Consider the following 26,299-nt stretch of genomic DNA (forward strand, 5'->3'; position numbering starts at 1 on the left):
TGTACTGTTCTTGAGCTTGTAGAAGGCTGGCATAGTCGGGATTTGATCTTCTCTCGGCCCGTGTTTGGAGTGTCTTTGTGTTCTTAATGTTCATATCCAAGTACCAGGGGGATTGTGGTATTGATCCTGACCACAACAATGTTTTCAGATATGAACACAAGCTTTTTTTGCTGCTATCATTAAAATGCGATTCAGTTGAAGCTCGCCATGACGTGTTGTAAACATTTGGATAGATGCAAGCGGCAACCGTGCGGTTGACCTGTTCACTAGGCTCTCTGTGACACAAAAGCCTTCAAACGGCGACGTTATTTAAACTTACGTGTGCAGAGCACAATGGATTAGCAGTCCATCATCCTGAACCACTAGACCACCTTGTCACACGGCTGCCTATTAGCACGAAACTGGACTGTGTTTTTTTTCTGCAGCTATGTTCAGGATGATGATGTTAAAGTGGGTGCTGAGCAGCAAGAAAATAGGCTGTGATGTTTTTTGCAGCTTTTTCTAGGATGATGATGTTAAAGTGGGTAGCAAGATGCTTCAAACGGCCTTGCCGGGGTCTCTCGGACACTAAAGACATCAAACGACGAGGATGGGATTCGAACCCACGCGTGCAGAGCACAATGGATTAGCAGTCCATCGCCTTAACCACTCGGCCACCTCGTCACACGGCTGCCTATTAGCACGAAACTGGGCTCTGTTTTTTTTTGGCAGCCAAGTTTAGGATGATGATGTTAAAGTGGGTAGCAAGGTGCTTCAAACAGCCTTGCCGGGCACTCTCAAACACTAAAGACACCAAACGACGAGGATGGGATTCGAACCCACACGTGCAGAGCAAAATGGATTAGCAGTCCATCGCCTTAACCACTCGGCCACCTCGTCACACGGCTGCCTATTAGCACGAAACTGGGCTCTGTTTTTTTTTGGCAGCCAAGTTTAGGATGATGATGTTAAAGTGGGTAGCAAGGTGTTTCAAACAGCCTTGCCGGGCACTCTCAAACACTAAAGACACCAAACGACGAGGATGGGATTCGAACCCACGCGTGCAGAGCACAATGGATTAGCAGTCCATCGCCTTAACCACTCGGCCACCTCGTCACACGGTTGCCTATTAGCACGAAACTGTGCTCTGTTTTTTTTTGGCAGCCAAGTTTAGGATGATGGTGTTAATGTGGGTAGCAAGGTGCTTCAAACAGCCTTGCCGGGCACTCTCGAACACTAAAGACACCAAACGTCGAGGAAGGGATTCGAACGTACGCGTGCAGAGCACAATGGATTAGCAGTCCATCGCCTTAACCACTCAGCCACCTCGTCACACGGCTGCCTATGTGCATATATGTTTCTTTTGTGTGCTGCTTTTGCTTTCTTGGAAAGAACCTAGAGACAACGCCTGAGTCTAGAAAAAGGTAGCATAGCTGGTATTGGACCTAGTGGGTGCTGAGCAGCAAGAAAATAGGCTGTGATGTTTTTTGCAGCTTTTTCTAGGATGATGATGTTAAAGTGGGTAGCAAGATGCTTCAAACGGCCTTGCCGGGGTCTCTCGGACACTAAAGACATCAAACGACGAGGATGGGATTCGAACCCACGCGTGCAGAGCACAATGGATTAGCAGTCCATCGCCTTAACCACTCGGCCACCTCGTCACACGGCTGCCTATTAGCACGAAACTGGGCTCTGTTTTTTTTTGGCAGCCAAGTTTAGGATGATGGTGTTAATGTGGGTAGCAAGGTGCTTCAAACAGCCTTGCCGGGCACTCTCGAACACTAAAGACACCAAACGACGAGGATGGGATTCGAACCCACACGTGCAGAGCACAATGGATTAGCAGTCCATCGCCTTAACCACTCGGCCACCTCGTCACACGGCTGCCTATTAGCACGAAACTGGGCTCTGTTTTTTTTTGGCAGCCAAGTTTAGGATGATGGTGTTAATGTGGGTAGCAAGGTGCTTCAAACAGCCTTGCCGGGCACTCTCGAACACTAAAGACACCAAACGTCGAGGAAGGGATTCGAACGTACGCGTGCAGAGCACAATGGATTAGCAGTCCATCGCCTTAACCACTCAGCCACCTCGTCACTCGGCTGCCTATGTGCATATATGTTTCTTTTGTGTGCTGCTTTTGCTTTGTTGGAAAGAACCTAGAGACAACGCCTGAGTCTAGAAAAAGGTAGCATAGCTGGTATTGGACCTACCTCAGAATGTGTTTGCAGTGTCCTTGCACTCTTTATTATCCTACCCAACCTCGTAGGGGACTTGCTGAATCGATCACAAACTAAAAACATGTTCTTGGAGACTGAACTCTAAGACTCCGCCCCTTTGCTGCCAAGATACCCACAATTCTCAGCCCCCAGATTTACAGAAGCAGAGCACTTTTTTTGAGTGAAGAGAGGACAATGAAAAAATCTTTTTGTGCATTCCCCTCGCCTGTTTCGTAGACACACCATGCAGCCATCAGTGCCAAAAGCTGATTGCATAGTAGTTTAAAGCTTGATACCATCCTGTCGTTCCATGTCAAGATAGGGTCAGGGAAGATGTCGCGACCTTCACCAACATTCTTTCGCAGAGGCAATATTGTAGCCTATGAGGTTTATCCGAGGCGTGATCATTGCTGGTTGAAAACTTTACCCAATACCCCGCCAGGATGATTTGAAATACAGTCATCCACGGCAATTTTTGTCAGTCTCTTAGGAGACTCAATAACTTGTTGAAGCAAAGAGTTGTACTGTTCTTGAGCTTGTAGAAGGCTGGCATAGTCGGGATTTGATCTTCTCTCGGCACGTGTTTGGAGTGTCTTTGTGTTCTTAATGTTCATATCCAAGTACCAGGGGGATTGTGGTATTGATCCTGACCACAACAATGTTTTCAGATATGAACACAAGCTTTTTTTGCTGCTATCATTAAAATGCGATTCAGTTGAAGCTCGCCATGACGTGTTGTAAACATTTGGATAGATGCAAGCGGCAACCGTGCGGTTGACCTGTTCACTAGGCTCTCTGTGACACAAAAGCCTTCAAACGGCGATGTTATTTAAACTTACGTGTGCAGAGCACAATGGATTAGCAGTCCATCATCCTGAACCACTAGACCACCTTGTCACACGGCTGCCTATTAGCACGAAACTGGACTGTGTTTTTTTTCTGCAGCTATGTTCAGGATGATGATGTTAAAGTGGGTGCTGAGCAGCAAGAAAATAGGCTGTGATGTTTTTTGCAGCTTTTTCTAGGATGATGATGTTAAAGTGGGTAGCAAGATGCTTCAAACGGCCTTGCCGGGGTCTCTCGGACACTAAAGACATCAAACGACGAGGATGGGATTCGAACCCACGCGTGCAGAGCACAATGGATTAGCAGTCCATCGCCTTAACCACTCGGCCACCTCGTCACACGGCTGCCTATTAGCACGAAACTGGGCTCTGTTTTTTTTTGGCAGCCAAGTTTAGGATGATGATGTTAAAGTGGGTAGCAAGGTGCTTCAAACAGCCTTGCCGGGCACTCTCAAACACTAAAGACACCAAACGACGAGGATGGGATTCGAACCCACACGTGCAGAGCAAAATGGATTAGCAGTCCATCGCCTTAACCACTCGGCCACCTCGTCACACGGCTGCCTATTAGCACGAAACTGGGCTCTGTTTTTTTTTGGCAGCCAAGTTTAGGATGATGATGTTAAAGTGGGTAGCAAGGTGTTTCAAACAGCCTTGCCGGGCACTCTCAAACACTAAAGACACCAAACGACGAGGATGGGATTCGAACCCACGCGTGCAGAGCACAATGGATTAGCAGTCCATCGCCTTAACCACTCGGCCACCTCGTCACACGGTTGCCTATTAGCACGAAACTGGGCTCTGTTTTTTTTTGGCAGCCAAGTTTAGGATGATGGTGTTAATGTGGGTAGCAAGGTGCTTCAAACAGCCTTGCCGGGCACTCTCGAACACTAAAGACACCAAACGTCGAGGAAGGGATTCGAACGTACGCGTGCAGAGCACAATGGATTAGCAGTCCATCGCCTTAACCACTCAGCCACCTCGTCACACGGCTGCCTATGTGCATATATGTTTCTTTTGTGTGCTGCTTTTGCTTTGTTGGAAAGAACCTAGAGACAACGCCTGAGTCTAGAAAAAGGTAGCATAGCTGGTATTGGACCTAGTGGGTGCTGAGCAGCAAGAAAATAGGCTGTGATGTTTTTTGCAGCTTTTTCTAGGATGATGATGTTAAAGTGGGTAGCAAGATGCTTCAAACGGCCTTGCCGGGGTCTCTCGGACACTAAAGACATCAAACGACGAGGATGGGATTCGAACCCACGCGTGCAGAGCACAATGGATTAGCAGTCCATCGCCTTAACCACTCGGCCACCTCGTCACACGGCTGCCTATTAGCACGAAACTGGGCTCTGTTTTTTTTTGGCAGCCAAGTTTAGGATGATGGTGTTAATGTGGGTAGCAAGGTGCTTCAAACAGCCTTGCCGGGCACTCTCGAACACTAAAGACACCAAACGACGAGGATGGGATTCGAACCCACACGTGCAGAGCACAATGGATTAGCAGTCCATCGCCTTAACCACTCGGCCACCTCGTCACACGGCTGCCTATGTGCATATATGTTTCTTTTGTGTGCTGCTTTTGCTTTGTTGGAAAGAACCTAGAGACAACGCCTGAGTCTAGAAAAAGGTAGCATAGCTGGTATTGGACCTACCTCAGAATGTGTTTGCAGTGTCCTTGCACTCTTTATTATCCTACCCAACCTCGTAGGGGACTTGCTGAATCGATCACAAACTAAAAACATGTTCTTGGAGACTGAACTCTAAGACTCCGCCCCTTTGCTGCCAAGATACCCATAATTCTCAGCCCCCAGATTTACAGAAGCAGAGCACTTTTTTTGAGTGAAGAGAGGACAATGAAAAAATCTTTTTGTGCATTCCCCTCGCCTGTTTCGTAGACACACCATGCAGCCATCAGTGCCAAAAGCTGATTGCATAGTAGTTTAAAGCTTGATACCATCCTGTCGTTCCATGTCAAGATAGGGTCAGGGAAGATGTCGCGACCTTCACCAACATTCTTTCGCAGAGGCAATATTGTAGCCTATGAGGTTTATCCGAGGCGTGATCATTGCTGGTTGAAAACTTTACCCAATACCCCGCCAGGATGATTTGAAATACAGTCATCCACGGCAATTTTTGTCAGTCTCTTAGGAGACTCAATAACTTGTTGAAGCAAAGAGTTGTGCTGTTCTTGAGCTTGTAGAAGGCTGGCATAGTCGGGATTTGATCTTCTCTCGGCACGTGTTTGGAGTGTCTTTGTGTTCTTAATGTTCATATCCAAGTACCAGGGGGATTGTGGTATTGATCCTGACCACAACAATGTTTTCAGATATGAACACAAGCTTTTTTTGCTGCTATCATTAAAATGCGATTCAGTTGAAGCTCGCCATGACGTGTTGTAAACATTTGGATAGATGCAAGCGGCAACCGTGCGGTTGACCTGTTCACTAGGCTCTCTGTGACACAAAAGCCTTCAAACGGCGACGATATTTAAACTTACGTGTGCAGAGCACAATGGATTAGCAGTCCATCATCCTGAACCACTAGACCACCTTGTCACACGGCTGCCTATTAGCACGAAACTGGACTGTGTTTTTTTTCTGCAGCTATGTTCAGGATGATGATGTTAAAGTGGGTGCTGAGCAGCAAGAAAATAGGCTGTGATGTTTTTTGCAGCTTTTTCTAGGATGATGATGTTAAAGTGGGTAGCAAGATGCTTCAAACGGCCTTGCCGGGGTCTCTCGGACACTAAAGACATCAAACGACGAGGATGGGATTCGAACCCACGCGTGCAGAGCACAATGGATTAGCAGTCCATCGCCTTAACCACTCGGCCACCTCGTCACACGGCTGCCTATTAGCACGAAACTGGGCTCTGTTTTTTTTTGGCAGCCAAGTTTAAGATGATGATGTTAAAGTGGGTAGCAAGGTGCTTCAAACAGCCTTGCCGGGCACTCTCAAACACTAAAGACACCAAACGACGAGGATGGGATTCGAACCCACACGTGCAGAGCACAATGGATTAGCAGTCCATCGCCTTAACCACTCGGCCACCTCGTCACACGGCTGCCTATTAGCACGAAACTGGGCTCTGTTTTTTTTTGGCAGCCAAGTTTAGGATGATGATGTTAAAGTGGGTAGCAAGGTGTTTCAAACAGCCTTGCCGGGCACTCTCAAACACTAAAGACACCAAACGACGAGGATGGGATTCGAACCCACGCGTGCAGAGCACAATGGATTAGCAGTCCATCGCCTTAACCACTCGGCCACCTCGTCACACGGTTGCCTATTAGCACGAAACTGGGCTCTGTTTTTTTTTGGCAGCCAAGTTTAGGATGATGGTGTTAATGTGGGTAGCAAGGTGCTTCAAACAGCCTTGCCGGGCACTCTCGAACACTAAAGACACCAAACGTCAAGGAAGGGATTCGAACTTACGCGTGCAGAGCACAATGGATTAGCAGTCCATCGCCTTAACCACTCAGCCACCTCTTCACACGGCTGCCTATGTGCATATATGTTTCTTTTGTGTGCTGCTTTTGCTTTGTTGGAAAGAACCTAGAGACAACGCCTGAGTCTAGAAAAAGGTAGCATAGCTGGTATTGGACCTAGTGGGTGCTGAGCAGCAAGAAAATAGGCTGTGATGTTTTTTGCAGCTTTTTCTAGGATGATGATGTTAAAGTGGGTAGCAAGATGCTTCAAACGGCCTTGCCGGGGTCTCTCGGACACTAAAGACATCAAACGACGAGAATGGGATTCAAACCCACGCGTGCAGAGCACAATGGATTAGCAGTCCATCGCCTTAACCACTCGGCCACCTCGTCACACGGCTGCCTATTAGCACGAAACTGGGCTCTGTTTTTTTTTTTGGCAGCCAAGTTTAGGATGATGATGTTAAAGTGGGTAGCAAGGTGTTTCAAACAGCCTTGCCGGGCACTCTCAAACACTAAAGACACCAAACGACGAGGATGGGATTCGAACCCACGCGTGCAGAGCACAATGGATTAGCAGTCCATCACCTTAACCACTCGGCCACCTCGTCACACGGCTGCCTATGTGCATATATGTTTCTTTTGTGTGCTGCTTTTGCTTTGTTGGAAAGAACCTAGAGACAACGCCTGAGTCTAGAAAAAGGTAGCATAGCTGGTATTGGACCTAGTGGGTGCTGAGCAGCAAGAAAATAGGCTGTGATGTTTTTTGCAGCTTTTTCTAGGATGATGATGTTAAAGTGGGTAGCAAGATGCTTCAAACGGCCTTGCCGGGGTCTCTCGGACACTAAAGACATCAAACGACGAGGATGGGATTCGAACCCACGCGTGCAGAGCACAATGGATTAGCAGTCCATCGCCTTAACCATTCGGCCACCTCGTCACACGGCTGCCTATTAGCACGAAACTGGGCTCTGTTTTTTTTTGGCAGCCAAGTTTAGGATGATGGTGTTAATGTGGGTAGCAAGGTGCTTCAAACAGCCTTGCCGGGCACTCTCGAACACTAAAGACACCAAACGTCGAGGAAGGGATTCGAACGTACGCGTGCAGAGCACAATGGATTAGCAGTCCATCGCCTTAACCACTCAGCCACCTCGTCACACGGCTGCCTATGTGCATATATGTTTCTTTTGTGTGCTGCTTTTGCTTTCTTGGAAAGAACCTAGAGACAACGCCTGAGTCTAGAAAAAGGTAGCATAGCTGGTATTGGACCTAGTGGGTGCTGAGCAGCAAGAAAATAGGCTGTGATGTTTTTTGCAGCTTTTTCTAGGATGATGATGTTAAAGTGGGTAGCAAGATGCTTCAAACGGCCTTGCCGGGGTCTCTCGGACACTAAAGACATCAAACGACGAGGATGGGATTCGAACCCACGCGTGCAGAGCACAATGGATTAGCAGTCCATCGCCTTAACCACTCGGCCACCTCGTCACACGGCTGCCTATTAGCACGAAACTGGGCTCTGTTTTTTTTTGGCAGCCAAGTTTAGGATGATGGTGTTAATGTGGGTAGCAAGGTGCTTCAAACAGCCTTGCCGGGCACTCTCGAACACTAAAGACACCAAACGACGAGGATGGGATTCGAACCCACACGTGCAGAGCACAATGGATTAGCAGTCCATCGCCTTAACCACTCGGCCACCTCGTCACACGGCTGCCTATTAGCACGAAACTGGGCTCTGTTTTTTTTTGGCAGCCAAGTTTAGGATGATGGTGTTAATGTGGGTAGCAAGGTGCTTCAAACAGCCTTGCCGGGCACTCTCGAACACTAAAGACACCAAACGTCGAGGAAGGGATTCGAACGTACGCGTGCAGAGCACAATGGATTAGCAGTCCATCGCCTTAACCACTCAGCCACCTCGTCACTCGGCTGCCTATGTGCATATATGTTTCTTTTGTGTGCTGCTTTTGCTTTGTTGGAAAGAACCTAGAGACAACGCCTGAGTCTAGAAAAAGGTAGCATAGCTGGTATTGGACCTAGTGGGTGCTGAGCAGCAAGAAAATAGGCTGTGATGTTTTTTGCAGCTTTTTCTAGGATGATGATGTTAAAGTGGGTAGCAAGATGCTTCAAACGGCCTTGCCGGGGTCTCTCGGACACTAAAGACATCAAACGACGAGGATGGGATTCGAACCCACGCGTGCAGAGCACAATGGATTAGCAGTCCATCGCCTTAACCACTCGGCCACCTCGTCACACGGCTGCCTATTAGCACGAAACTGGGCTCTGTTTTTTTTTGGCAGCCAAGTTTAGGATGATGGTGTTAATGTGGGTAGCAAGGTGCTTCAAACAGCCTTGCCGGGCACTCTCGAACACTAAAGACACCAAACGACGAGGATGGGATTCGAACCCACACGTGCAGAGCAAAATGGATTAGCAGTCCATCGACTTAACCACTCGGCCACCTCGTCACACGGCTGCCTATTAGCACGAAACTGGGCTCTGTTTTTTTTTTGGCAGCCAAGTTTAGGATGATGATGTTAAAGTGGGTAGCAAGGTGTTTCAAACAGCCTTGCCGGGCACTCTCAAACACTAAAGACACCAAACGACGAGGATGGGATTCGAACCCACGCGTGCAGAGCACAATGGATTAGCAGTCCATCGCCTTAACCACTCGGCCACCTCGTCACACGGCTGCCTATTAGCACGAAACTGTTCTCTGTTTTTTTTTGGCAGCCAAGTTTAGGATGATGGTGTTAATGTGGGTAGCAAGGTGCTTCAAAGAGCCTTGCCGGGCACTCTCGAACACTAAAGACACCAAACGTCGAGGAAGGGATTCGAACGTACGCGTGCAGAGCACAATGGATTAGCAGTCCATCGCCTTAACCACTCAGCCACCTCGTCACACGGCTGCCTATGTGCATATATGTTTCTTTTGTGTGCTGCTTTTGCTTTGTTGGAAAGAACCTAGAGACAACGCCTGAGTCTAGAAAAAGGTAGCATAGCTGGTATTGGACCTACCTCAGAATGTGTTTGCAGTGTCCTTGCACTCTTTATTATCCTACCCAACCTCGTAGGGGACTTGCTGAATCGATCACAAACTAAAAACATGTTCTTGGAGACTGAACTCTAAGACTCCGCCCCTTTGCTGCCAAGATACCCACAATTCTCAGCCCCCAGATTTACAGAAGCAGAGCACTTTTTTTGAGTGAAGAGAGGACAATGAAAAAATCTTTTTGTGCATTCCCCTCGCCTGTTTCGTAGACACACCATGCAGCCATCAGTGCCAAAAGCTGATTGCATAGTAGTTTAAAGCTTGATACCATCCTGTCGTTCCATGTCAAGATAGGGTCAGGGAAGATGTCGCGACCTTCACCAACATTCTTTCGCAGAGGCAATATTGTAGCCTATGAGGTTTATCCGAGGCGTGATCATTGCTGGTTGAAAACTTTACCCAATACCCCGCCAGGATGATTTGAAATACAGTCATCCACGGCAATTTTTGTCAGTCTCTTAGGAGACTCAATAACTTGTTGAAGCAAAGAGTTGTACTGTTCTTGAGCTTGTAGAAGGCTGGCATAGTCGGGATTTGATCTTCTCTCGGCACGTGTTTGGAGTGTCTTTGTGTTCTTAATGTTCATATCCAAGTACCAGGGGGATTGTGGTATTGATCCTGACCACAACAATGTTTTCAGATATGAACACAAGCTTTTTTTGCTGCTATCATTAAAATGCGATTCAGTTGAAGCTCGCCATGACGTGTTGTAAACATTTGGATAGATGCAAGCGGCAACCGTGCGGTTGACCTGTTCACTAGGCTCTCTGTGACACAAAAGCCTTCAAACGGCGACGTTATTTAAACTTACGTGTGCAGAGCACAATGGATTAGCAGTCCATCATCCTGAACCACTAGACCACCTTGTCACACGGCTGCCTATTAGCACGAAACTGGACTGTGTTTTTTTTCTGCAGCTATGTTCAGGATGATGATGTTAAAGTGGGTGCTGAGCAGCAAGAAAATAGGCTGTGATGTTTTTTGCAGCTTTTTCTAGGATGATGATGTTAAAGTGGGTAGCAAGATGCTTCAAACGGCCTTGCCGGGGTCTCTCGGACACTAAAGACATCAAACGACGAGGATGGGATTCGAACCCACGCGTGCAGAGCACAATGGATTAGCAGTCCATCGCCTTAACCACTCGGCCACCTCGTCACACGGCTGCCTATTAGCACGAAACTGGGCTCTGTTTTTTTTTGGCAGCCAAGTTTAGGATGATGATGTTAAAGTGGGTAGCAAGGTGCTTCAAACAGCCTTGCCGGGCACTCTCAAACACTAAAGACACCAAACGACGAGGATGGGATTCGAACCCACACGTGCAGAGCAAAATGGATTAGCAGTCCATCGCCTTAACCACTCGGCCACCTCGTCACACGGCTGCCTATTAGCACGAAACTGGGCTCTGTTTTTTTTTGGCAGCCAAGTTTAGGATGATGATGTTAAAGTGGGTAGCAAGGTGTTTCAAACAGCCTTGCCGGGCACTCTCAAACACTAAAGACACCAAACGACGAGGATGGGATTCGAACCCACGCGTGCAGAGCACAATGGATTAGCAGTCCATCGCCTTAACCACTCGGCCACCTCGTCACACGGTTGCCTATTAGCACGAAACTGGGCTCTGTTTTTTTTTGGCAGCCAAGTTTAGGATGATGGTGTTAATGTGGGTAGCAAGGTGCTTCAAACAGCCTTGCCGGGCACTCTCGAACACTAAAGACACCAAACGTCGAGGAAGGGATTCGAACGTACGCGTGCAGAGCACAATGGATTAGCAGTCCATCGCCTTAACCACTCAGCCACCTCGTCACACGGCTGCCTATGTGCATATATGTTTCTTTTGTGTGCTGCTTTTGCTTTGTTGGAAAGAACCTAGAGACAACGCCTGAGTCTAGAAAAAGGTAGCATAGCTGGTATTGGACCTAGTGGGTGCTGAGCAGCAAGAAAATAGGCTGTGATGTTTTTTGCAGCTTTTTCTAGGATGATGATGTTAAAGTGGGTAGCAAGATGCTTCAAACGGCCTTGCCGGGGTCTCTCGGACACTAAAGACATCAAACGACGAGGATGGGATTCGAACCCACGCGTGCAGAGCACAATGGATTAGCAGTCCATCGCCTTAACCACTCGGCCACCTCGTCACACGGCTGCCTATTAGCACGAAACTGGGCTCTGTTTTTTTTTGGCAGCCAAGTTTAGGATGATGGTGTTAATGTGGGTAGCAAGGTGCTTCAAACAGCCTTGCCGGGCACTCTCGAACACTAAAGACACCAAACGACGAGGATGGGATTCGAACCCACACGTGCAGAGCACAATGGATTAGCAGTCCATCGCCTTAACCACTCGGCCACCTCGTCACACGGCTGCCTATGTGCATATATGTTTCTTTTGTGTGCTGCTTTTGCTTTGTTGGAAAGAACCTAGAGACAACGCCTGAGTCTAGAAAAAGGTAGCATAGCTGGTATTGGACCTACCTCAGAATGTGTTTGCAGTGTCCTTGCACTCTTTATTATCCTACCCAACCTCGTAGGGGACTTGCTGAATCGATCATAAACTAAAAACATGTTCTTGGAGACTGAACTCTAAGACTCCGCCCCTTTGCTGCCAAGATACCCATAATTCTCAGCCCCCAGATTTACAGAAGCAGAGCACTTTTTTTGAGTGAAGAGAGGACAATGAAAAAATCTTTTTGTGCATTCCCCTCGCCTGTTTCGTAGACACACCATGCAGCCATCAGTGCCAAAAGCTGATTGCATAGTAGTTTAAAGCTTGATACCATCCTGTCGTTCCATGTCAAGATAGGGTCAGGGAAGATGTCGCGACCTTCACCAACATTCTTTCGCAGAGGCAATATTGTAGCCTATGAGGTTTATCCGAGGCGTGATCATTGCTGGTTGAAAACTTTACCCAATACCCCGCCAGGATGATTTGAAATACAGTCATCCACGGCAATTTTTGTCAGTCTCTTAGGAGACTCAATAACTTGTTGAAGCAAAGAGTTGTGCTGTTCTTGAGCTTGTAGAAGGCTGGCATAGTCGGGATTTGATCTTCTCTCGGCACGTGTTTGGAGTGTCTTTGTGTTCTTAATGTTCATATCCAAGTACCAGGGGGATTGTGGTATTGATCCTGACCACAACAATGTTTTCAGATATGAACACAAGCTTTTTTTGCTGCTATCATTAAAATGCGATTCAGTTGAAGCTCGCCATGACGTGTTGTAAACATTTGGATAGATGCAAGCGGCAACCGTGCGGTTGACCTGTTCACTAGGCTCTCTGTGACACAAAAGCCTTCAAACGGCGACGATATTTAAACTTACGTGTGCAGAGCACAATGGATTAGCAGTCCATCATCCTGAACCACTAGACCACCTTGTCACACGGCTGCCTATTAGCACGAAACTGGACTGTGTTTTTTTTCTGCAGCTATGTTCAGGATGATGATGTTAAAGTGGGTGCTGAGCAGCAAGAAAATAGGCTGTGATGTTTTTTGCAGCTTTTTCTAGGATGATGATGTTAAAGTGGGTAGCAAGATGCTTCAAACGGCCTTGCCGGGGTCTCTCGGACACTAAAGACATCAAACGACGAGGATGGGATTCGAACCCACGCGTGCAGAGCACAATGGATTAGCAGTCCATCGCCTTAACCACTCGGCCACCTCGTCACACGGCTGCCTATTAGCACGAAACTGGGCTCTGTTTTTTTTTGGCAGCCAAGTTTAAGATGATGATGTTAAAGTGGGTAGCAAGGTGCTTCAAACAGCCTTGCCGGGCACTCTCAAACACTAAAGACACCAAACGACGAGGATGGGATTCGAACCCACACGTGCAGAGCACAATGGATTAGCAGTCCATCGCCTTAACCACTCGGCCACCTCGTCACACGGCTGCCTATTAGCACGAAACTGGGCTCTGTTTTTTTTTGGCAGCCAAGTTTAGGATGATGATGTTAAAGTGGGTAGCAAGGTGTTTCAAACAGCCTTGCCGGGCACTCTCAAACACTAAAGACACCAAACGACGAGGATGGGATTCGAACCCACGCGTGCAGAGCACAATGGATTAGCAGTCCATCGCCTTAACCACTCGGCCACCTCGTCACACGGTTGCCTATTAGCACGAAACTGGGCTCTGTTTTTTTTTGGCAGCCAAGTTTAGGATGATGGTGTTAATGTGGGTAGCAAGGTGCTTCAAACAGCCTTGCCGGGCACTCTCGAACACTAAAGACACCAAACGTCAAGGAAGGGATTCGAACGTACGCGTGCAGAGCACAATGGATTAGCAGTCCATCGCCTTAACCACTCAGCCACCTCTTCACACGGCTGCCTATGTGCATATATGTTTCTTTTGTGTGCTGCTTTTGCTTTGTTGGAAAGAACCTAGAGACAACGCCTGAGTCTAGAAAAAGGTAGCATAGCTGGTATTGGACCTAGTGGGTGCTGAGCAGCAAGAAAATAGGCTGTGATGTTTTTTGCAGCTTTTTCTAGGATGATGATGTTAAAGTGGGTAGCAAGATGCTTCAAACGGCCTTGCCGGGGTCTCTCGGACACTAAAGACATCAAACGACGAGAATGGGATTCAAACCCACGCGTGCAGAGCACAATGGATTAGCAGTCCATCGCCTTAACCACTCGGCCACCTCGTCACACGGCTGCCTATTAGCACGAAACTGGGCTCTGTTTTTTTTTTTGGCAGCCAAGTTTAGGATGATGATGTTAAAGTGGGTAGCAAGGTGTTTCAAACAGCCTTGCCGGGCACTCTCAAACACTAAAGACACCAAACGACGAGGATGGGATTCGAACCCACGCGTGCAGAGCACAATGGATTAGCAGTCCATCACCTTAACCACTCGGCCACCTCGTCACACGGCTGCCTATGTGCATATATGTTTCTTTTGTGTGCTGCTTTTGCTTTGTTGGAAAGAACCTAGAGACAACGCCTGAGTCTAGAAAAAGGTAGCATAGCTGGTATTGGACCTAGTGGGTGCTGAGCAGCAAGAAAATAGGCTGTGATGTTTTTTGCAGCTTTTTCTAGGATGATGATGTTAAAGTGGGTAGCAAGATGCTTCAAACGGCCTTGCCGGGGTCTCTCGGACACTAAAGACATCAAACGACGAGGATGGGATTCGAACCCACGCGTGCAGAGCACAATGGATTAGCAGTCCATCGCCTTAACCATTCGGCCACCTCGTCACACGGCTGCCTATTAGCACGAAACTGGGCTCTGTTTTTTTTTTTGGCAGCCAAGTTTAGGATGATGATGTTAAAGTGGGTAGCAAGGTGTTTCAAACAGCCTTGCCGGGCACTCTCAAACACTAAAGACACCAAACGACGAGGATGGGATTCGAACCCACGCGTGCAGAGCCCAATGGATTAGCAGTCCATCGCCTTAACCACTCGGCCACCTCGTCACACGGCTGTGTATTAGCACGAAACTGGGCTCTGTTGTTTTTTGGCAGCCAAGTTTAGGATGATGGTGTTAATGTGGGTAGCAAGGTGCTTCAAACAGCCTTGCCGGGCACTCTCGAACACTAAAGACACCAAACGTCGAGGAAGGGATTCGAACGTACGCGTGCAGAGCACAATGGATTAGCAGTCCATCGCCTTAACCACTCAGCCACCTCGTCACACGGCTGCCTATGTGCATATATGTTTCTTTTGTGTGCTGCTTTTGCTTTGTTGGAAAGAACCTAGAGACAACGCCTGAGTCTAGAAAAAGGTAGCATAGCTGGTATTGGACCTACCTCAGAATGTGTTTGCAGTGTCCTTGCACTCTTTATTATCCTACCCAACCTCGTAGGGGACTTGCTGAATCGATCACAAACTAAAAACATGTTCTTGGAGACTGAACTCTAAGACTCCGCCCCTTTGCTGCCAAGATACCCATAATTCTCAGCCCCCAGATTTACAGAAGCAGAGCACTTTTTTTGAGTGAAGAGAGGACAATGAAAAAATCTTTTTGTGCATTCCCCTCGCCTGTTTCGTAGACACACCATGCAGCCATCAGTGCCAAAAGCTGATTGCATAGTAGTTTAAAGCTTGATACCATCCTGTCGTTCCATGTCAAGATAGGGTCAGGGAAGATGTCGCGACCTTCACCAACATTCTTTCGCAGAGGCAATATTGTAGCCTATGAGGTTTATCCGAGGCGTGATCATTGCTGGTTGAAAACTTTACCCAATACCCCGCCAGGATGATTTGAAATACAGTCATCCACGGCAATTTTTGTCAGTCTCTTAGGAGACTCAATAACTTGTTGAAGCAAAGAGTTGTGCTGTTCTTGAGCTTGTAGAAGGCTGGCATAGTCGGGATTTGATCTTCTCTCGGCACGTGTTTGGAGTGTCTTTGTGTTCTTAATGTTCATATCCAAGTACCAGGGGGATTGTGGTATTGATCCTGACCACAACAATGTTTTCAGATATGAACACAAGCTTTTTTTGCTGCTATCATTAAAATGCGATTCAGTTGAAGCTCGCCATGACGTGTTGTAAACATTTGGATAGATGCAAGCGGCAACCGTGCGGTTGACCTGTTCACTAGGCTCTCTGTGACACAAAAGCCTTCAAACGGCGACGATATTTAAACTTACGTGTGCAGAGCACAATGGATTAGCAGTCCATCATCCTGAACCACTAGACCACCTTGTCACACGGCTGCCTATTAGCACGAAACTGGACTGTGTTTTTTTTCCGCAGCTATGTTCAGGATGATGATGTTAAAGTGGGTGCTGAGCAGCAAGAAAATAGGCTGTGATGTTTTTTGCAGATTTTTCTAGGATGATGATGTTAAAGTGGGTAGCAAGATGCTTCAAACGGCCTTGCCGGGGTCTCTCGGACACTAAAGACATCAAACGACGAGGATGGGATTCGAACCCACGCGTGCAGAGCACAATGGATTAGCAGTCCATCGCCTTAACCACTCGGCCACCTCGTCACACGGCTGCCTATTAGCACGAAACTGGGCTCTGTTTTTTTTTGGCAGCCAAGTTTAGGATGATGATGTTAAAGTGGGTAGCAAGGTGCTTCAAACAGCCTTGCCGGGCACTCTCAAACACTAAAGACACCAAACGACGAGGATGGGATTCGAACCCACACGTGCAGAGCAAAATGGATTAGCAGTCCATCGCCTTAACCACTCGGCCACCTCGTCACACGGCTGCCTATTAGCACGAAACTGGGCTCTGTTTTTTTTTGGCAGCCAAGTTTAGGATGATGATGTTAAAGTGGGTAGCAAGGTGTTTCAAACAGCCTTGCCGGGCACTCTCAAACACTAAAGACACCAAACGACGAGGATGGGATTCGAACCCACGCGTGCAGAGCACAATGGATTAGCAGTCCATCGCCTTAACCACTCGGCCAAAAACAGGGCAAAACGGACTGCCACAGGGGGGAAAGAAAGGGAAAGGAGAGGGGGAAGGGGGGGGAAAGGGAAAAAAATTGAAAAAAAAAATTTAACACTTATAAACACACAAAGGATTTAAGTAAAAGTTTTGATTGATTTTTGATTATACAATTTATAATAAAAAACTTTAAAAAAAAATACTAATCTGATAAACACACCATACACCCTTGCCAGGACTTGCACCTGGAATCTTCCACCCAAAGGATGGTTGTGTTACTATTACACCACAAGAGTTTTTTTGTGTTTTTTTTTTTTTTTTTTACTATTGCACCACAATAGTTTTTTTCTTTTAAATATATTTTGTATATATTTTAACCACACAAGTATTTTTTTTTTTTCAAACAATTAAAAACGGAACTATATACAAAAAAATATTTTAAAAAATAAAATAAAAACCTAACTATATACATTACTATATACACCAATTAAACCAAATCAAAGCGCTCCCTGTACATTATCCTTCCACTGTGCTACAGAGAGGCCTGAGGCTGGACAATACCACCGGCCCTTCAGTTGAGTGTGGCCAGTTGTCTTATTTTTAGACAGCCCACAGTGCTTGCAGGTGTAGTGATACACATCCTTTGCCAAGCGTTTCCGTGGTGGTTCACCCCTAGCCACTCTTTCCTCGTCTTCTTGGGCAGCTTTCTGCCGTCTCCAGGTGCGCTGCCTGGGCTGAGTAGGGGGACAGGTTTGTGCTAGTGGGTTACCAGGTGGCTGGAACTGGGGTTGAGGCTGGAACTGGGGTTGAGGCTGGAACTGGGGTTGAGGCTGGAACTGGGGTTGAGGCTGGAACTGGGGTTGAGGCTGGAACTGGGGTTGAGGCTGGAACTGGGGTTGAGGCTGGAACTGAGTTGGGTCCTGGAACTGGGGTGGAGGCTGGAACTGGGGTGGAGGTTGGAACTGAGGTGGGTGCTGGAACTGAGTTGGGTCCTGGAATTGAGGTGGGTGCTGGAACTGGGGAAGAGGCAGGAACTGGGGAGACTGAGGCACTGGTAGACCTGGTGGGTAGCTGGGAAAGGGTGGGTAGGATGCTGGTGGGTATACTGGAAATGAGTAAGCTCCAGGAGGAGGGGTGGGCAGGGGGCACCTTTTGGAGACTCGTTTCCGAACGAAGGCCTCTCCCTCCTGATTTTCAGGCTCCACAAAAACCATGGCCTCATGCCCATGTTGTGCAGGAGCAGCTTGAAGTTCTTGTGCTTCAGGTAGTGGCTCCTTTGCCAAGTACAATTGTTTTGGCAGTTCAGTACCCTGCAGAAGCATGTCTCTGTCAGCACGTTTCTGTCTTCTTAGGAGCCTGCAAGAGAAACATTGTTCAAGCAATTTATTAAAATTGGTTTTGAATATCCTGCCCTAAGTGATTGGAATGTGCTCCAGAAATTATTGAAATTAGTGACATATTTCAGTAGGCCTATGTGCATTAAAACAATTCCTAGAGAGTGCTTTATACAACACAATAAAACACATTTCACACTGTGATGCACTTGTGTTGCAAAATGGTAAAAGCACCAAAAGTTAAGCATAACTACAACATTTACACAATGACTCAAAATTGTTCACACTTGTTTTTAGTGATATGTTCAAACCAACTGTATGAAATAACGGCCAGTTCAAAAAGCAGAGGTGGCACAGATGCTGAATGATGATACCAACAATAGATGGAAACAATAATAATTGATGATCTTTACAACAGAAGTGAATCGACACTGAACTGACTTCAGCTGAACAAGAACACTATTTTCTTTTAGAGCTGCTGTGGAGCTGAAATGAAACTCTCTTTGCATTACTGATCATCAGTTATCTTCTATTACTGTAAGGCTGCTTTGAAACAATCGGTATTATAATAAAGTGCAATAGAAATAAAGGTGACTTGACTTGACTCAGGCTGGACCCAACATGAAGACCTGATGCAGAATGAACCTCCCACTGACTTTGGTTTTGCAGTTGCAGTTTTCTTCTCTTTTTTTTGGTGTACTTTAAAATGCTTTTCATTCAGAGTTTTCTTGACCTTTAAGGCTTTTGCATTTAGACTACTGTATTTTTACAGCATGGAAGTGCTGAATATACAGACATTCAATACTATATAAATGCTATTTACTATATATAATTCAATATAATAATACTGTACATACAGTATACAATATATTCACCTTACTTAGTTGTGATTACTATACTTTTATGTAATTACAAATTTGTTTACTGTTACAATATACTTTTTTTCTGTAATTGCATGCACTGGATGTTGTGTTTTTTATGTAGTGTCAAATGAATGATTTTGAGTACAAGTGAAAGGGTTTAGAAGCAATTGTTTGATGTTTTGTGAATTTAGATTGAATATTTGGATTTGTGTTTAATGTTTTGAGAAAATGAGTGATGGTTACAAGAAATGTGTTTTAGCAATTCAGAAAAACTGTAATGACTTGCCTGGTTAAATAAAGTTTCAATAAACTAAACTAAAAATAAAGTCCATTGTCTTTACTTAGTATAATTTTTTAAAGAAACATGTACAGGAAGGTTTTATAAGTACAATCTTGATATGCTTCTGTGATTGTATAAAAGTATTGCACAAAAGAAGACTCACCACGAGGAGACAGTAGTGGTGTTTACTGGGACCAGAACCAGGTTAGTCTGTCCTAGAATTTCTCTGCTGTCCTCCAGAAGCTGTTTTAAGTGGCCGTATACAGCTACAATGGCTTGTGGAATAGGGAGAGTTTTTCCACTTTTGTCCTTGGGTCTGTTCCGTGCTTGCTTGAACTCTTTAAAAAGCCTTAGGCAAACACATTCACAGACCCTGTGGACTTCAGGGTCCTGAGCCGCCTGCCCATGAGTCATGAACAGTCTATGGAAAAGAAGGATGATTTAATCTGGACTGTATACTTTGAAAATATAAACTAGTGAAGATCCAAATCGTCAAATTACCTCTCTGCTGCCTGCTGTCCTGGAGCAGAGCCACTTGGCTTCCTGGATGCCCTCCATGGTCCTGACAATGTGTTTTTCTTTGCCCTCTTGCCATATTTTGAGGGCATTTTGTCCATATCATTCAGAGCCATGTACAGATGTACTATTTTGTCCTCCTCTTGTGATGACAAGGCAGTGATTGTATGGTTTAGGCCAACCAGGTACGCTGCCAGGGCATCAACCGCCTCCCAGCCCGAGACACCCCGAGAATCACACCGTACACTCTGAAAATTTTGAAAAAAAAAGCCAACCTAAGTTCAATAAACGTACACGGTGTTTAGTAAATATTTTACATTGTACATGCATATATTTTAACTTTACATATGGTCGACAATATGTTTTTCTAATATTTTAAAATCAAAGATAGTAAAGGATAGCAACATTACCTGCCCGGATGTGCTAGGACGTGCAGTGTCATCCTCCTCTTCCTCACTGACCTCCTCAGTATCATCCACATGACTGGTCACCTGGGCCTCCACCACAGATACTGAAGGGTCAGAGTCACCAGCCCTAAGGTCAGCTGGATTGCACACAGTCGTGTCAAAATCCTCATCTTCGGGCTCCTCCGAGGGGACTTCGGTCATGTCACTGTGGTGTGCAGTCAGCTGATCACCTTTATTGGACTGGGCCAACAGGTATTCAACTGCAATCCGCTCTTCTGCAATAATTGTAACACATTGTTAACAGGGAAAGGACACACACACACAAACACAGGAGAGAGAGAGGAATACTCCAATGCTCAGCATTTCCTTGAGCGATAACTTACCAGTGGGCTTTCCTGGAGGGGTGAATTCAGGCATCAAAGCACAGCCAAGGACCCTTTGGCTCATGTTGTTGAGGTGAGACATTAGTGAAACATCAAATGTCCTGAGGGTTGAGGCCCCCACCACAGCTACAGCTTCTTTTGCCCGGCTCATGTTCCACCTCGAGGCCCCCTCCAACATGTACATCTGTGTGTGCATGGCGTTGCATCTCCATCCTAAGAATGAAAATGCACATATTCAGTTAATTATTCAATTATTTTAAACTGAGGACATGCAAATTTAATGACACAGTTATAGAACAGTGACAGAATAATAAGACAAGCAGCTGGCAGTAAATTCAATGAAAGCAAGCTAAATCCAGGTAGTACCCAGGATTCTACTACTATAAAGTTGACACAATAGCAATCTTTACGACTTAAAAATCTACAGAACATTCTGCAATTTAACATTCGGAACTTACCAGGAATGAAGGAACACTGATGGCGGTGAAAACTCTCCAGAGAGGATGACCCCCTGCCACACCTAAGCACGTTCAGTACTTTGCCACCCTTCTGGAGAGTCCCCGTCTTTGTGTACAAATCAACATGTGGAGGGTCCTGGATGCACTCGAGGTGTTTTTGCTGCATCTCCCACACATGCTGCATGCTGTCAGGGTTAACCAGGCGAAGCCCTGTAGTGTCGGTAGACTCCCAGACCGATTCCAGCAGCCCTGAAATCATGGCCCGAATCTCCTCAGCCCCGCGAGTCCGCCGCCTACAGTGCTTTGCCAGTTCACCTGGGCTGATGCTGGCCATGAGCTGTGCCTCAGTGGGAGCCTGTCCACCATGGCTGTTTTTCCACTCCCCTCTCTTGGCCGCCTTAAGCTCGTTCACATCCTCCTGATCCCACTCAAAAATACAGGAGGAAAGTTTTGAACAAAAGGTTCCATAGAGAGGGTGGTGCTCTGTAGTAAGCCCGCAGTTGAATCTCCTCATAAAATGGAAGATATCTAGCCTCACGATAGACTTCCACGGCCGAAAAAGATTCAGCACTGCAGGTGCACCTGTGGAGGAGGAAAACATTATCAAAAAACATGCATTTGATTTTATTTCAACATACTTTTCAGTCATTATAATTCATTACAATTACATTACATTGATGGTAATAATAATAATAATTACAACCACTATTAAACTTTTGTAAAATATATTGCAATGCACATACAGTATGTGACCCTGGACCACAAAACCAGTCATACGTTGCACTGGAATATTTGTAGCAATAGCTAACAATACATTGTATGGGTCCAAATTATTGATTTTTCTTTCATGCCAAAAATCAGCAGGATATTAAGATCATGTTCCATGAAAATATTTTTGTAAATTTCCTACCATAAATATATAAAACATTGATTTTTTTTGAGTGGATATGCATTGCTAAGGACTTAATTTAACTTAATTTTCAAATAGTTATATCTGGGCCAAATAATGTCCTATCCTAACAAACCATACAACAATGGAAAGCTTATTTACTCAGAATAAGCTTGCCTTTCAGATGATGGCTACATCTTAATAAAAACATTTTTAAAAAAAAGACAGTTACAATATATTCGGTTCCTGAAATATTTGTTTCCAGTGGGTGGTGTTTTCATGAATATTCATTAGTTTCCCCGTGCTATGGGCGTCCTTGAAGGTTTAGGGTTAGGGTGGGAGGGTTAGGGTGGGAGGGTTACGGTGGGAGGGTTAGGGTTAGGTTTAGGGTTAGGTTTAGGGTTAGGTTTAGGGTGGGAGGGTTACGGTGGGAGGGTTAGGGTTAGGTTTAGGGTTAGGTTTAGGGTTAGGGTGGGAGGATTAGGGTTAGGGTGGGAGGATTAGGGTTAGGTTTAGGGTTAGGGTGGGAGGGTTAGGGTTAGGGTGGGAGGATTAGGGTTAGGGTGGGAGGGTTAGGGGTGGGTTTAGGGTTAGGGTGGGAGGATTAGGGTTAGGGTGGGAGGGTTAGGGTTAGGGTGGGAGGATTAGGGTTAGGGTGGGAGGGTTAGGGGTGGGTTTAGGGTTAGGGTGGGAGGGTTAGGGTTAGGTTTAGGGTTAGGGTGGGAGGATTAGGGTTAGGTTTAGGGTTAGGGTGGGAGGGTTAGGGTTAGGTTTAGGGTGGGAGGATTAGGGTTAGGGTGGGAGGGTTAGGGGTGGGTTTAGGGTTAGGGTGGGAGGATTAGGGTTAGGGTGGGAGGGTTAGGGTTAGGGGTGGGAGGGTTAGGTTCAGGGGTGGGTTTAGGGTAGGGTTAGGGTGGGAGGGTTAGGGTTAATACTCTGTCAAATAATTTTATAACAACGTCATGAATATTTTTAAGTTCATAGTGTTTTTTTTTTTAAAGTTTCCTCCACCAGCTGACCAACAGAAGGTCAGATAATAGACAATTTCAAATATCTTAAAAATAAGAATAGGTGTTCGAGAAATTAAATCAATCATCCAATAATAATAATAATTCAAATCGATAAAATTATATTTGATTGCATTTGGAGACTGATTCACCCAAAATTAAATGAAAACAGTACAATGGTGGGTTAAGCCATGCAGTGTTTGGTCCAAATCACTGCAAAAACAGTTAATTACAGCATCCCACACATTCATATTTTCTTGAAATGCTTTTTTACATGATGGCTAAGTCTAGCTAAGACACCATCATAATGGCGTACACCTAACCAGTGGTGCCACTCTATCATTCTGAGCTGAGTTTTCAATGACTCAGTACGATTTCCTCTATGATGGCATAGTTTAGGTCAAGAAAAATGTTTATGACACTGTTATAAAATAATTTGACAGAGTATTAACACTTAGTGACATTTTATTGACAAATTCAACTGAAAAAGTGATCATAAAAACATTAATGACATTATAATGGCCTCAGTCAACGTCAAAACCAACCACATAACAGTTTAATGTTAACCCATAAAGCTAAGTCGTTTCTTAAGTTTGATAATGAATCTGCTGTCATGTTTATGACAGGTTATGATGACGTATTGGCATATTATGCACACCCCTTCAAGTAAAGCGTTACCAAAAAGACCAATAAGACTTGGTTTTGTGGTCCAAGGTCACTTTTGATAAAGTAATAATCTGAAAATCCCACCTGACTGACTGCAGCAATCCCGGTCAACATAGATGACCTGCGGCTCTGGCTCACCAGCATTCTGGTAGCGTCTGACGATGCCCTGGCACAGCTCTTCCAGTCCTGCACCTTCACCTGTTGTCAGAACACTGTTCAGAACCTGGCCGAGCTCATTGCCAATGTTTGTCATCCACGCAGCCGTGTCCCCAATGTCACCAGCCAGCTTTTTGGTGATCTAAAAAACAAGCATAAGGAAACATAAAGACATTCTAATTATATATTTTCTTCTTTTTGTTATGGTCCATTACTATATATATATATATAAATAACACAAAAAGCACACTTTTTCATTATTATGATGGATGGCTGAAAATGAAACCTTCATGTATTGTACCTTCTTAGTTGAATCCATCTTTAGGATTCGGCCATAGGTGGAGGTAATCACCCCCTTCATCTCGTCAAGATGGCTGAGGATGTCGTTGGAGTGGACAGTCTCAAACCACTGGGCGAGTGGAAGCGGCCTGAAGGGTGCAGGTGCAGAATAGGAAGGTGCCGTTGTAGATTGGACCAGGGCAACCTTTCTCAAATGATGCTCACAGTCAGAGAGGTACTGGATGGTCCGTCGTGCCCACTCCTCACTGTGGACTTCCTCTACTGCTGACTGGAGGTAGGAGGAACTGTTGCCACTGGTCCTTGGCCTGAGGAAGGTCACACATTTCTTGTCCAGGGCTAGCTGAGAGGTCAGCACTGCTGGAAACATTGTCCTGTGTGCCACATCCAGTTGTGCAAGGATGTCCTGGCTCCATGGGCATACTGGCAGCCTGCATACACTGCAGCGTGGATAGTCTCCACCCACCAGGTAGTAGCGACTACCCATGTCAATGACCTCCCTGACCTTTGGGTAGATCCCAGAATGGTGCATCTTACGGCCACACTGTTGGCATTTAAGAGGAATGCCCCACATCCTCATTGGTGCCCACAAGAACATCCTCTGTCTGAAGTACCACCCAGGCTCAGGAGGAGACGGCTTGGGCTGCATTGGAGGATAAAACCAGTTATCCTGGAAATTCTGCCTGAGCTGTCCTGTGGGCTCATAGAGGCACTTGGCTATCCACACCCAATCTGCTGGCTGGAGGACTCTCTTGAACTGACTGGGAAGAAAGCTTTCCCAATCAGTAACAGCCTGAGGCAGAGGTGGTGTGGGCTGCAGTGAGGGTGCTGGATGTGAGGATGGAGTGGGCTGTGAAGATGTAGAGCGCCATGGTTGTGAGGGCTGTGGAGCTGGAGAGTGGTGTGGGGATGGAGTGGGCCGTGGAGACGGAGTGGGCCACCGGGATGGAGTGGGTGGTGGAGGCTGTAGAGCTGGAGCTGGAGAGTGGCTTGAGGATGGAGTGGGCCGTGGAGACGGAGTGGGCCGTGATGGTGGTGGTGGAGGCTTTAGAGCTGGAGCTGGAGAGTGGCTTGAGGATGGAGTGGGCCGTGGAGACGGAGTGGGCCGTGATGGTGGTGGTGGTGGAGGCTGTAGAGCTGGAGCTGGAGAGTGGCTTGAGGATGGAGTGGGCCGTGGAGACAGAGTGGGCCGTGATGGTGGTGGTGGTGGAGGCTTTAGAGCTGGAGCTGGAGAGTGGCTTGAGGATGGAGTGGGCCGTGGAGACGGAGTGGGCCGTGATGGTGGTGGTGGTGGAGGCTGTAGAGCTGGAGAGTGGTGTGAGGATGGAGTGGGCCGCAGGGATGGAGACACTGGTGTCTGCACCAGCCGTGGAGATGGTGAGGGGCACGGAGATGGTGTGGTCAATTTTGAAGGGCTTGCACGTGGAGCCAACAGGGCCCCATAATGGCTGGACTCAATGTGCTGGAGTAGTCCAACAGCACCCTGGACCCTGGCCCCACAGGTGTCACACTTCTCTTCAGCATGGTGGTCAGAGAGGTGCTCAGAGAACTTCGAGAATATGGAAGGTGCCCTGGGCATACCTATGGCAGACGTCATTCCAATAGGCGTTGGATTTGCCTGTTTTGGTCATATCTGAAAAATACTGTGGAACAAATCAATGTAGTTGTGCATTTCTATTGGTTTTGTTAATATAGCAAGAGTAGAATTGAGTTTTTTTTTTTTTAGGTTGAACATCTGTTTTGACAACATGCATTTTAAACTTGCAAATAAAATAGCTAGCTAGTAGCATATATGTATACAAAACAACTTTCACAACATCGGGCTGTAGAATTTAATCTAATTCATTCACTTTCGTCTACCCCGAAAGATCTGGGGAACATAATATTATTCTACAGTCCAACAAATGGTTGAAATCTATATCGTAGTCTTTGTAGTTCACGCTGTTAACTTAACCAAACACCAAAAAAATATATATACATATATCACCTGACATTAAATACAAAATGAAATATCTTTTTATAAAACAAATATATGCATGTGCATCAATATGTAAATAAATATGTTTGATTATTAAAATAAATGAAAAGTTAAAAGTTTTATTTTATATACTAAAACCTTAGAGACTGTGCAGTTAGAGCACTTTTGTTCAGGCAATATGCCTATCATTCAAGTGCTCCTAGGTAAAAAACAAACTAACAAAAACAAAAAAAC

The sequence above is a fragment of the Gobio gobio genome, assembly GCF_949357685.1.
Source record: "Gobio gobio genome assembly, chromosome: 19".
Lineage (NCBI taxonomy): Eukaryota > Metazoa > Chordata > Actinopteri > Cypriniformes > Gobionidae > Gobio > Gobio gobio.